Below are 13,285 nucleotides of genomic sequence, written 5' to 3' on the forward strand. Positions count from 1 at the left end.
ACCAGTGTTGGGAAGCCTGCACTTCTGGGCTGACTTGAGCATTCATTCATTCATTCATTCATGCACCTGACTCTGTGCTGGCATCGTACTTATCACCAGAAAAAAAGATCTCTTCTTCCCTAAGGAGCATCTAATCTACTGGGAGAAACAGACTAGGAGGAAGAACACAAATAAATGTGTGATTAGGATTTGTGGCCAGTGCTATGAAGACAACAGAGTGCTGACATAGAGACAATGGGTGGGAGTGACAACTGAGACAGAGGCATGAGGGGAGGCCTCTCTAGAAGGTGACCTTTGAGCTGGGATCTGACAGACGAGGTGATTGCCAAAGAGTGTCCTAAGAAGAAGGAACAGTGAGTGTAAAGGTCCTGGGACAGAAAAGGGCATTGCTTGTCCAGGGAGACACAGGAAGGCCATTGTGGTTGGAGGGTCATGGGTAGGAGGGCCTGAAGCTTCAGAAGACATCCAGATGAGGCTGCAATCAGTCCAGATGAACCCTCATGCTCTGTCTCTGAATCCCCACCAGTGGAACCGAGTGTGAGGAGTTAGGGGTTAGAAGAGTGTTAGAGGAAACCTGGAGGGGAAGGCTCCTAACACTTCTAGGACATTGCCAAATGTCTCCCACTGAGCTGAGGAGGTTCTGGGCCCAGTGTCCAAAAGTATATTCCAGAAAGGAAGCTACCTGAACATTAGTTAAGGTAATTCTGGTTCCTGTAACAGGAAACCCGCAGATCTCAGTCACTTAATATCCTAGGAGTCTAATTCTCACATTGAGTCCACTTGGGTGTTTGGCAGGTGACTTTCCATGCGGTGATGCAGGGACCCAGGCATCCTCCATCTTCTAGTTCTGCCATCTCTTAGGATCTTGGAGTCCTTCCCTTCCATCTGGCAAGCAGTGAAAACACCATGCATAGCTTTGCACAGGAGTGGACTGGGTTTAGATGTATCTATGACTTGCATTTGCAAGGGAGACTGGGACAGAGAATCTACATGGATGCCCTCCAGGTAGAGGAATTGGGTGCTGGTGAACACACAGTCATCTCTGCCCCAGGCCTCTCTTTGAGTGACAGCAACAGTATGGACCAGAGGCTTTCTGCTGTGGCTTCACATTCAAGCCACTTGGGTGTCTGCCAGCCTCCTATCTCAACTGATTAAATCAGAATCCCTGGGAGTGGGGCCTGGGCATCTGTACTGTTGAAAGCACTGGCCAGGCATGGTGGCTCACACCTGTAATCCCAGCACTTTGGGAGTCCGAGGTGGGTGGATCACCTGAGGTCAGGCGTTCGAGACCAGCCTGACCAACATGGAGAAACCCTGTCTCTACTAAAAAATACAACATTAGCTGGGTATGGTGGTGCATGCCTGTAATCCCAGCTATTCAGTAGGCTGAGGCAGGAGAATCGCTTGAACCTGGGAGGTGGAGGTTGTGGTGAGCTGAGATCATGCCATTGCACTCCAGCTTGGGCAACAAGATCCAAACTTTGTTTCAAAAAAAGGAAAAAAGAAAAAGCACTGCAGGGCATTGCAGCACACAACCGAGGTTCAAGACCACCCTGAATGGTGGAGAGAGGCACTTCTGGGACAGCAGTCACAGCTGGGCTCATCCTTCCTGCTGCTCAGTAATCATCATCATGTTTTATTATCTTCTTACCAGGTGACAGGCTAGAGTGGCAGGAAGGAAAGAGGAAATGTTATTTACAAATAAAATGGTTGCTCTTCCGCATTCTAGGGCAGGGGCTGCCCTCATCTCAAATGTGAGAGGCTCTCTGGCTGTGGGTAACAACTTTAATGTCTCCTCATGGGTTGAGACAGGTGAACCTTCCCTGGGCAGGTCTAGTTGGCGAGAGCAGGAGAAATGGATAACTCCACTGTTCAGCTTGGGTAGAATGATGAGCTTCCCAGGAAATAATGTGAGAAAGAGAAGGTAAGCGTTCCATGTTAAAAGAGTAGAAGGAAGATGGCAGTGGTGAGTGGGGATGGGGGAGAGAGAGATTGAGCCTATGGTGAGCAGTCATGGCTCATGAAAAAGGGGACAATGAGAAATTCCCCATGGCAGGAATGACAAACATATTCCTAGAAAGCATTTTGTCCAGTATTTGATTTGAAGTTGTTGTTTGTTCTATAATTGTTTTCCTATCCATAAACCTTTAATAAGTTGACCAGGTATGGTGGCTCACACCGGTAATCCCAGCACTTTGGGAGGCTGAGGTGGGCAGATCACGAGGCTGGAGTTTGAGACTAGCCTGGCCAACATGGTGAAACTTCATCTCTACTGAAAATACAAAAATTAGCCAGGAAGGGTGACTGACACCTGTAATTGCAGCTACTCAGGAGGCCGAGGCAAGAGAATTGCTTGAACCCGGGAGGTAGAGGTTGCAGTGAGCCAAGATTGTGCCACTGCACTCCAACCTGGGTGACAGAGGGAGACTCCATCTCAAAAAAAAAAAAAAAATCCAAAAAACCTTTAATAAGTCTCATATATAAAACAGCCTTGTATTAATGGAGTCCTGAAGGAATGAAGGAAGGAAGAAGTGTGCAAGTTAGAGTTCTTATTTAGCTTTAGGCTGAAAAAATGGAAAAATGGATTCTAATTTAAGCAGCAAAGGAATTCATTGAGTATCAGGTAAGCCAGTGATACTGTGACACAGGGACTCATATAAGTCACCCTTCAACCACTGGGTGGATGTGGCTGGCCTTTAGATAACCTCTTACTCAGTCTCTTCAAAACATCTCTCTCTCCTTCCATCCTTCTGATATGATGCACCAGAGCAGATGAGGGCAGAGATGGCAAACGTGAGCCCCTCTAGTTCATCCCTGACAGACATCACTAACTGATCTCTGTACAAGTTCTTAAGGAGCCCAGGGGCAGCTCCCTGGATCCTGTATAGTTCCTGTTCCAGGCAGTCATTACTAATAGATCACAGATGATGTGTGAAATTCAATTTACTTCTGTTCCAGGGTCAATATGACACCTCTTTCAAGGCAATGTGTGTGCAATTTAAATGACACTATCCATCTCTCAGCCCAAAGCAAGTGAGGATTTCATGTCCCAGGGACTGAGAGTTGCCCACCCTGGGGGCCCACTGCTACTGATCTTGCAGAAGCTCAAAGGCTGCCATTCATTCTTGGGATACTACACTCCCTTTGGATGTTACGACCTCCTCCTGACCCCAGCTTCCTTTGGGATGTAGCATCCCAAGCCTGCCTCTCCTGACCCCCAGTCTGTGGGGTCTGCTTTGCTGATTTCATGATGCATTCTGACATCAGGGGTTCTAAAACCAATTATATGTTAGCTTTGTGCCCACTCCTTGCTTCTAATCAGGCCCAGGGTGGCAGAGAGCCACGGGGCTGCCAGTTTTGGCCAGGCTAGACTGCGGAGGGGGTCAGCTACCCCTAAAGGAAAAGCTCTTCCAGCCGGGAATTGCCTTTCTCTCTGAATGTGGAGATAACTGCTTTTTTTTTCTTTTCCTTTTTATTTTTTGAGATGGAGTCTCACTTTGTTGCCCAGGCTGGAGTGCAATGGTATGATCTTGGCTCATCGCAACCTCTGCCTCTCAGGTTCAAGTTCTTCTCTTGCCTCAGCCTCCCGAGTAGCTGGGATTACAGGCACGCGCCATCACTCCTGGCTAATTTTTGTATTTTTAGTAGAGACAAGGTTTCATCATGTTGGTCAGGCTGGTCTTGAACTCCTGACTTTGTGATCCACCCACCTCGGCCTCCCAAAGTGCTGGGATTACAGGCATGTGCCACTGCACCCGGCCTGGTTTCCTTTTTGCCTAGTTCCTCTGCACCCTTCCTAATTATTGCCAAACCCTTGTCCCTCGACTTCTCTTTGGCAATTCCTACCAGTGGACTTTTTTCCAGAGGGAAAGAGAAAAAGGCAAGAAGACTCCGAATGAGGGCCTGGGCTGGACTTACCTCCTGAGTCATCCCTACTCTCCACGTGACCTGGGACTGGTTGCTCATGTCTCTGAATTGTCCTTAAGTAACAGCTTCCTGCTGGAATCTCGAGGTGATTGAAATGCTGAGCTCAGTAGTGCCTGGCTAAACACTGGAGGGTTGAATACTGCTATTGTTTCTGTGACCCTTGTGCTTGGTGGTTTGGGCTGAGGTGGGAGGGCCAGGCTTTGGGGTGCTGGCTGAGGACTTGGGTTCTCTCTTCTTCTTCCTCCAGAGCTGCTAGAACTAAGCTCTCCCTCATCTCTTCCAGGAAGATGTGACACCAAGTGTGTTTTAGCAGAAACGAGACCCATATAAATGACCCACGAAGGGGCCAGCAGGCAAATGTGTTGTTCTGAAAAGGGGCGTTTTATTTTGTGACATTGCTCTGGGGCTGCCGAACTTTGGTGGCCCTTTCTTGGCAGTGTTTCTGGATATTTTGCTCACAGGTGATGAGAGGAAGGGCTGCCCTAACATTTTGTCCAGGTGAAAGGGCTGGAGGCTTCCTTCCTGTGCACTTCAGCTAGTGTCCTGCCTGCAGTGGGGGAAGACATTCCACCGTATTCAATGTGCGGGAGGAGCCAGGGCGAGGTGGGGCGTGGGGAGAGGGGTCAGTGGGAGGAGTCCCCAGCAGAGTCTTCTGCTAGAACAACCCAGAAGTCCCCCTCCCCTGCTGGGGGAGCCTCCAGGGCCCGTTCCCACCCAGCAGCATCCAGGCTCTTTTTCCTGTCTTCCCATTTTCTGAAAAGCTGTGTGTCAGCACAGGAGCGGCAGGTGTGTTCACTCCCGGAGCCTGCGCCTGTGCCCCAGCATGGGAAGGAAAATGCTGACTCGGAGAGAATCCAAGTCAGGCGCTGGCACTAGCCTCAGGGAAAGGAGAGAGTTGGTGGAAAGGAAGTGCTGGGAGAGGCCAGGTGGCTGGTTCGGAGGCACCCAGGCCTGCTTCCTCTCCCAGGGAGAGAGACCCCCCCCACCCAAGGTAACTGAGAAGTAGGGTACTGTCTTTCTCCCCTCCCTCCCTCCCTCTTTCCTTCCTTCCCTCCTCCCTTTCCTCTTTCTTTCCCTCCTTTGCCTCCTTTCCTCCCTCCTTTCCCTCCCTCCCTTCCTTCTTCCTTCCTTCTTACCCTCTTTCCTTTTTCCCTTCAGTCCTTCCTTTTTTTTCATTTCTGCACTCCCCTCCTCCCCTTCTCTCCTCTTCCTTCCCCTCTCTCCTATTCCCTCCCTCCTTTCCCCTCCTCCTCCTCTCCCCTCCTCCTCCTCCTCTCCCACCTCCCTTCCCTCCTCTTTTCCTCATTTGTATCCCCTCTTCCCCTGTGCTCTCCCTCCTGTCCTCCATCCTCTTTTCTTGTATCTCTCCTTTCTCTTCCCTTTCTTCCTCTCTTCCTTTCCTTCCTCCTTCCTCCCACCATGCCACTCAGTGCCCCAAGCTGGACACGGCTTCAGGGAAATAGCCTTAGCCCTGGCCCCCAGGAGCTTCCACCTAGTGGGAGCCAGGCAGGTGGACCAGTGCCAACCCTGCCACGTGATCCACACACTAATGAAGATCTGGGTTGGTCTCCTGGGAGCTTTGCTGGACCTGGAGGGGTGGAGAAAGCCCTCACAGAACAAGAGAACTGTGGCCTGGATCTCATAGTTTCTCTGGCTGAGTCAAAAGGAAAGGGCATTGTAGGCAGAGGGAAGAGCTTGCACAAAGGAGCAGGACATGGTCAATGAATGTTCATGCAGATTTGGAATTGGACAAACCAGGCTTGAGCCACTGTCATTACAACCTCTGGTCAATCAGTTCAGCCTCTCTAAGCTTCTCATCTGCAAAATGCATGTTAGTACCCATGACGCCCTGGGATGTTTCGGGAACAGAATTAGCTCTCTCATGTGAAAATATCTAGCACTCCATATCTTATCATATTTGACCTTCATGTCAACCCAAGGGGGCAGGTACAATGACATCCTCATTTTACAGGGCTGGAAATGTTAGCTCAGAGAAGTTAAGCTGCCTGTTCAAGTTCACAGGGCCTGGTAGATTGAAGACACAAATGTGGGCAGCCTGATTCCCAAGCCTGAGCATTGAATAACAATCTCCCCAAAGTCAGCACATAAACTTGGAATAAAACGAATACATCAGGTGCCTCCTGTGTAAAATGAGGTTGCGGAAACCTGGAGGATGATGGGGATAACTCTTCAGAGCTGGAGGGGCTGTGGGGGATGCACTTTTGAGATTTATGGCTTCTCAAGGTCCCATCAGTTGTGCTCTCCTAGCCCGTATCTGGTTGGTTCGGGAGAAGGAGATGGGCAGTGGAAGAGGAGAAAGAAGGGGGAGAAGGAGGAGGAAGAGGGGAAGAGGGAGGAAGGTGTGTTGGGGAGCAGGAAGAGGAGAGGGAGGAGGGAGGAGGGGGGGAAGGGGAGGAGGAAAAGAGGAGGAGGATGGGAGGAGGGGAAAGGGAGAAGGAGAAGAGGGGGAGGATAGAGAGGAGAGGGAGGAGGGAAAGGAGGGGAGGGGGAGGAGGGGAAGGGGAGGAGGAAAAGAGGAGGAGGGGAAAGGGAGGAGGAGGAGAAGAGGGGGAGGATAGAGAGGAGAGGGAGGGAGGGGAAGGGTAGAAGGAGGAGGAGCTCTCTGACCCTGCTCCTGAATCTGATTGTCTCCCTCTCGCCACGTTCCCTGCACCGAGGTGTTGGAAGTTCATCTTTCCAGTGGAGGCCGCCTGAGTTTCCGTCCTTGTAGCTGTGCTTTTTCTGTTCCCGCGGGACTTTCCTTCCCTCGACCCCCTTTATTTCAGGAGCTCTTGGTCTTATCTGAACAGCTTTTGTGTAAGAAGCCTTGCAGACTGCCCTGGGCACCTTTTCCTTCTCCTTGCTCTGGCCTCTGCTGTCAGTCCCTCCTCTGCTCTCCCTCTCTTCCCATCCCTCCAAGAAGGTGAACCGCGGGACTTCTGAGGTCTAAGGAAAGGTCCTGGATAGGCACTTTAGGAGCTCAGACCGGATGGTCACTGGAGGCACCCTTTTGTCATTATGCAGACTGGCCACACGATGGCGCCCTGGGACCATCAAGCACCTGCCCAGTCTCTTCAATGGGCTTCTGCTTGCCCTGGTGATTATTTCTTCCCTTAAATGTTACACACAGACGCCTCTTCCTTAGCTGTGTACCTGGGCAGCCAACTTCTGGGTTTCCTGCTCACCCTGAGTAGAGCGAGCCAGTCACTTGGTCTGTGTCAGAGAGGAGTGGAGTAGGGAGAAGAGCAGGAAAGGGGCAGAAAGGAAGTGAGGGGCTTGACAGGGGGCTAGTGGCTGAGCAGCTGAAAGTTGTATTTGACTTTCTGGAGTTACTGATGGGCTCAGCCACCAGGAGCTGGGCTCTGGGGAATCTTTAGGAATGAGAAATAGAACCTGGATGTCCATTCCAGGGCCCCAAACACAGTGCTCACCTCCTGCAAACATGAGGACTGAGGTGATGCAGAAAAGGCTGGTGTGAACTTCCAGGCACCTGAGAAGGAGCAAGAGCTCAGAGTGCCAGTTGGAGGTGGCCCTGACCGCAGACTTGGCCGTGGCCAGCCGTGGCCCTTCTCGGACACGGCTTGGAGCTGCTGGAGCTGCTGGTTGGGACAGCAGGATGTGGCTTGACTCAGGCACTGAAAAATAAGGCTTACCTTTATGAAAAAACCAAACTCAGGTGAGGTGACCACAATGCATTTCACGTATGCTCAGTGTGGCAAGTTAGGATTATAATAATATAACAACAATAATGACAGTAGCAAATAATAACAATGATAACCATCTTTTTGAGGATTTATGGGACATGCCAGACACTCTTTTTTTTTTTTTTTTTCCCATGGATTATTCTGTTTACATGGATTACCCCATAGGGTAGGTAATAGAAGAGGATTTATATTGACAATCAGGCCTGGAAGGGAGGCACACTGTTTTAGCACAAGGCCCAGGGTACCTGCAGGCTGGAGTTTGGCTTTCTCCTGAGCTCCAGCTGATGGCAGGGATGGAGAGAAAAACTCGTCCATTTCACTTACAGGGTACACAGGGACCTCCCGGTACTGTCTTTTTCACTCCCAGCCATCTTCTTCCTGTTGAAAGGAATAGTCCTCAGCTGATTTAATAAGGCAATAACCAGAGAAATGCATTTCAATTGATTATTAGGCATTTGTTTATTAGGGCTCAGTAGCTCTGACCCAAATAGATGCTAAACAGTCATTAAACATCAAAGATGTTTCTGTTTATATATTTTGTTTATTTACCGTCATGAACAAACATGATTGCATCAATTAAATGTCGATTAGGGGTCTATGGTTTGAGATTATACACATAATGTCAAATCATTTTCGTGTCTGTTTCTGAGATATCTATTTTTGTTTTAGTATCTGAAAGGATTCCATCTAAGTGTTAGATGCTGTGGCTGGCAGGGGTTGCAGGGTGGCTTCTGAGCACTTCTAAAGCTCATATTTCCTTTTTTGGAGTTTGCAGCCTGGAGTCCTGTGACCGCCTGGAACTCCTGATCGGTTCTTCACTGATCATTCATGGAGGGCCCATTTCTCCATTGTGATTCTTTGCTTCCTTGGACATTAATTTTCGTTAATTTTCTAGAAAACAAAAGAACACAACAACAACTCTAACCTCCATTATAAAGCCCTTAGATACTTATCTCCAGGGCAGCCAAACTGAGTTGTGGAAATGAATTAAGTTCTCCAAAATCAGCAGCATTGAAATCAGGAATGAAGAACTTGAAAGAAGATATGATTTACCCAGTCACAGCCCAGAAGCATTGAAATAACATATCTTAATATTGTTATTAAAAAATTGGATAATTTTCTAATATGAGAAAATATAGATAATGTGTATTTATGAAATCACCCAAAACCTGGGCTTAAAAATTTTTTAAACGGACAAAACGGTATATATTTATCATGTACAACATGATATGTGTACATTGTGGAGTGGTGAAGTTTCGTTAGCATCCTGGCTTTTTAGGGACCCGCAGGAGGACCCTGGCTGAATTGGGCCCCATCAGACCTAGAATGAACCCTCCCTGGTCCCCCGAATTTGTCCTCCTCCTGTTGTACTCAGTGTGTTGGTGGAAGCAGAACTCCCCATGGGAACAGGGAGACCTGGATTTTCTGGGGTGGGAGGGGAAGGTAAAGGTACGACAAATTGAGACTTCTCCCTGCCTTAACGCCCAGCCCAGCCCAGCCCAGCCCAGATAAGACTGAGTGAGGCCAGCAGCAGGAGACTGAGCTCAGGCAGCCCCGGGAGTCAGTCCTCCAGGATGGCATGTGGGGATAAGGGCTCAGCAGAGGAGCAAGCCCGGATCTGGCTCCAGCCACGTGGGGGCTGGCATGGATGCCATGAGGCTCAGCTACCCCTCTCCTTCCACCCTGTTCTTGCTAGGCAGGGGCAGCCCTCCGGCTCCCAGTCAGGGTTTATCCAGGTATAAAGGAGAGAGTGAGGTGAGAGTAAAGAGGAGAGTCCAGATGAGTGAGGAAGCAGCTTGAAGAGGCCAGTCTTTTTTTTTTTTTTTGAGACGGTGTTTCGCTCTTGTTACCCAGGCTGAAGTGCAATGGCACGATCTCGGCTCACCGCAACCTCCACCTCCTGGGTTCAGGCAATTCTCCTGCCTGAGCCTCCTGAGTAGCTGGGATTACAGGCATGCGCCACCGTGCCCAGCTAATTTTTTGTATTTTTAGTAGAGACGGGATTTCACCATGTTGACCAGGATGGTCTCGATCTCTTGACCTCGTGATCCACCCGCCTTGGCCTCCCGAAGTGCTGGGATTACAGGCTTCAGCCACCGTGCCTGGTGAGGCCAGTCATTTTCATATTAATGAGTGTCTTGGCAGGGTGTGGTGGCTCTCACCTGTAGTCCCAGCACTTTGGGAGGCTGAGGCAGGTGGATCATGAGGTCAGGAGATCCAGACCATCCTAGCCAACATCTCTACTAAAGGGCTTTAGTAGAAACCCCATCTCTACTAAAAATACAAAAATTAGCTGGGTGGCAAGCACCTGTAATTCCAGCTACTTGGGAGGCTGAGGCAAGAGAATCGTTAGAACCCAGGAGGCGGAGATTGCAATGAGCCGAGATTGTGCCACTGCACTCCAGCCTGGTGGCAGAGCAAGACTCTGCCTCAAACAAAACAGAACAAACAAAAACCCCAAAAACAAAACTGTCTCACAAAAAGCACACAAAAAAACTTCTAGGCTAGAAGTTCTCTAAAGCCTCTAGCCCAGAAGTTTTTAAACTTTCTTTTAAAGCAATAGAACTGTTGACATCTTATTTGAATGAAAGTATAATATATATGAAGTTCAAAAAGTTGAAGTAGTCAGTGCAGGGTGCCTCTCACTTGCTCCCTAAACCCTCCCCTACCATGGTACCTAGGGGCATCTCTGCAAAAATCTTCTTTCTTTGAAGACATGCTTTGACATGCATTAGTACAGACATGCATTAGTACACTGGACAACTCTGCCTTTAAGGAGCTAGTCGCCAGCCCAACACAACAGAAGAATCCCTAGGGATGAGACCTTCTCAAAGTCCCAGGCTGACCTGTGAACAGTCAGATTTCCTGGATCTAGATTTCACCCAAGAATGTACTTTTAACAAGATCCCCAAATGACTAACCCAGTAGTCTGGGTTGGAATGAGGGCGAGGCCAGTGAGTGCTTAGACCTGCACTCACACAACCTTGAGAGTGAAGCCTTCTTACATTTTATACTGTAGGCCCCTCACTGGCCTCACTCTGGTCCTGGTCCAGGCACTAACCATATGAAAACCAACACCCAGCTATACTCTGGGGTTTGCCTGCAAACAGAAGTGCTCAGATGAGGCTTGAAAGAAGAAACAAAAGCCATAGAGATCTGTCTCCCGGTGGCCCACAGGGCAGGGGGCAGAGAGCAGAGAGCAGGTCATAGGCAATCTTCATAGTCATTTTTATTACTATTATTATAAATTTAATTTTTGATGCTTATAAGGTACAAGACAAAGTGGGAAGCAGTTTATAAACATTCTCATCTTTTGCCCTTGCATCAACCATGTAATATTGAGTTCAATTTGTAAATGGGGAAACAAAAACTTTGAAAGGTGAAGGTCTTGCCAAATCCACACTGCTGGTTGTGATGCCTAATATTCTCCATGGCTTGAGCTCTTTATCTTTCTGCTGCACTGAGGGTAGGTATGTGGACCTTCCTCCACAGTGGGGATGATGTCTCTAAATGACCCTCGCTCTAATATAACAGCATCCATTATGGACTGTAGTCACTGTGTGTGTTTGCCCAGCAAGCATCCTCATCCATTTCTCTGAAGCAAATCTCATTCCCATCCTGGCAACAGGGTCACCTGACCTAGGTCTGGCCAATCAGAATCCTTCATTGCCCTAGGCACTGTGATTAATCTGGGAGTGGACACTGGTATCCAAGTCAGACCAATCAGGTGCCTCCCCAGGGTTTCCAGTTAGGAGCTGGGAAAGCTCACTTGCCTCTGGGGTCGCTGATCTGGAAGGAGGTGAGGGGCTGCTCACAGCCAGAGCTCTAGGAGAGAACAAAGGCAGAAGCAAGAAAGTAAAACCTGGTGACCCTGTCTTGTTGGTAGGTCCTTGTTGAATTCTGTGAGGTCTCTGAGCATGTATTGCTCTCAGCTATGGCAGAAAAGAGTTTTCATTTTTTTCTTTAGGCTAGTATGAGTTAGTTTTCTGTCATTTGTAACCAAAGAATCCCAATGAATTCAGCATCCAATGTTAACATCACAGTGCCTCTACTCTGAGCCCTGTCTGAACCACCTGCCATCCCGCTGGCATTTCCCAGTAGTGTTTGTGCCTCCTTTCTCCTCCCCTGCAGTTCATACCTTTTCACAGATTGGCCGAGGATTCTCTGAACACTAGTCACTCCGAGTTCCCAACACCACCTGAATGCATTTATCTTTAAAAAATTATGGTAGAATACAGATCCAAATTTATCATCTTTATTTTTAATTTTTTAAATTGTACTTTTGGTTTTGGGGTGCATGTGCAGATCATGCAGGATTGTTGTATAGGTACCTACATGGCAAGGTGGTTTGCTGCCTCCATCCCCCCTGTCACCTGTATCTGGCATTTCTCCCCATGCCTGTAATCCCAGCACTTTGGGAGGCCAAGGCAGGCGGATCATGAGGTCAAGAGATCAAGACCATCCTGACCAACATGATGAAACCCCGTCTCTACTAAAAATACAAAAATTAGCTGGTCATGGTTGTGTGAGCCTGTAGTCCCAGCTACTTGGGAGGCTGAGGCAGGAGAGTCATTTGAACCCCGGGGGCAGAGGCTGCAGTGAGCTGAGATCATGCCATTGCACTTCAGCCTGGCAACAGAGCAAGACTCAGTCTCAAAAAAACAAAAACAAAAAAATTTATCATCTTAACCATTTTTAAGTATATAGTTTAGTGGTATTAAGTCTATTTATACTGTTAATGCAAATCCTCACCAAATCCTCATCCATCTCCAAAGCTCTTTTCATCTTACAAAACTAAAACTCTGTACCCATTAAACAACAAATCCCAGCCCCTGGTTACTACCATTCTAATTTCTATCTGTGTGAATTTGACTACTCTAACCACCTCATATAAGTGGAATCATATAATATTTGTCCTTTTGGGACTGGCTTATCTTACTTAGCGTAATGTCCCCAAGGTTCATCCAAGTTGTAACGTATCAGAATTTCCTTCTTTTTTAAGGCAAAATAATGTTCCATTGTATGTATGTACCACATTTTGTTTATCCATTTGTCCATTGATAAGCACTTGGATTGCTTCTATGTGATAGCCATTGTGAATAGTGCTGCAGTGGACATGGTTGTGCAGGTATTTTTTTGGCATACTGATTGAAATTACTTTGGCTCTATATCCAGAAGGAGAATTGCTGGATCATGTGGTAATTTGATTTTTAATTTTTTGAGGAACTGCTGTACCATTTTCTACAGTGACTATGCCATTTTACATTCCAACAGTATACAAGGGTTCTGGGTTCTAGTTTCTCCACATCCTCACTAACACTTGTTATTTTCTTTTTTGCTAGTATCAGTTTTGCTTCTTAAAAACTACTTTAATATCAGTGACTTAAAACAACCACTATTTACTCAGCTCATGATTCTCTTGGTGATATGGACTGAGCTCAGCTGGGTGGCTCTTCTGGTCTTGGCCAGACTAACCCATGTGTCTAGGGGAAGATTTGTGTTGACTTGTCTAGGAAGTCTTTAGCTGGGATGACTCATTGGTACTTCATGCCATCTCTTACCAGAAGGCCAGGCTTGCTCACATGAAGGCTGGGCAGGGTTCCAAGAGGACAAACGAAAGCATGCAGTAGAAGTGGCACAACATTACTTCTCTG

At 48.0% G+C, this 13,285-nt stretch overlaps 1 long non-coding RNA gene across 1 annotated transcript; it reads left to right on the plus strand.

The window, feature by feature from the left end:
• The first annotated feature begins 1,184 nt into the window (after positions 1-1,184).
• LOC144582473 (uncharacterized) lies at positions 1,185-6,237 on the plus strand. The gene is made up of 3 exons (XR_013535177.1): positions 1,185-3,522; positions 3,865-4,012; positions 5,900-6,237. It is a non-coding gene; the product is annotated as an uncharacterized LOC144582473 (long non-coding RNA).
• The last annotated feature ends 7,048 nt before the right edge of the window (positions 6,238-13,285 follow it).

This window comes from Callithrix jacchus, chromosome 5 (genome assembly GCF_049354715.1).
Source record: "Callithrix jacchus isolate 240 chromosome 5, calJac240_pri, whole genome shotgun sequence".
Classification (NCBI taxonomy): domain Eukaryota; kingdom Metazoa; phylum Chordata; class Mammalia; order Primates; family Cebidae; genus Callithrix; species Callithrix jacchus.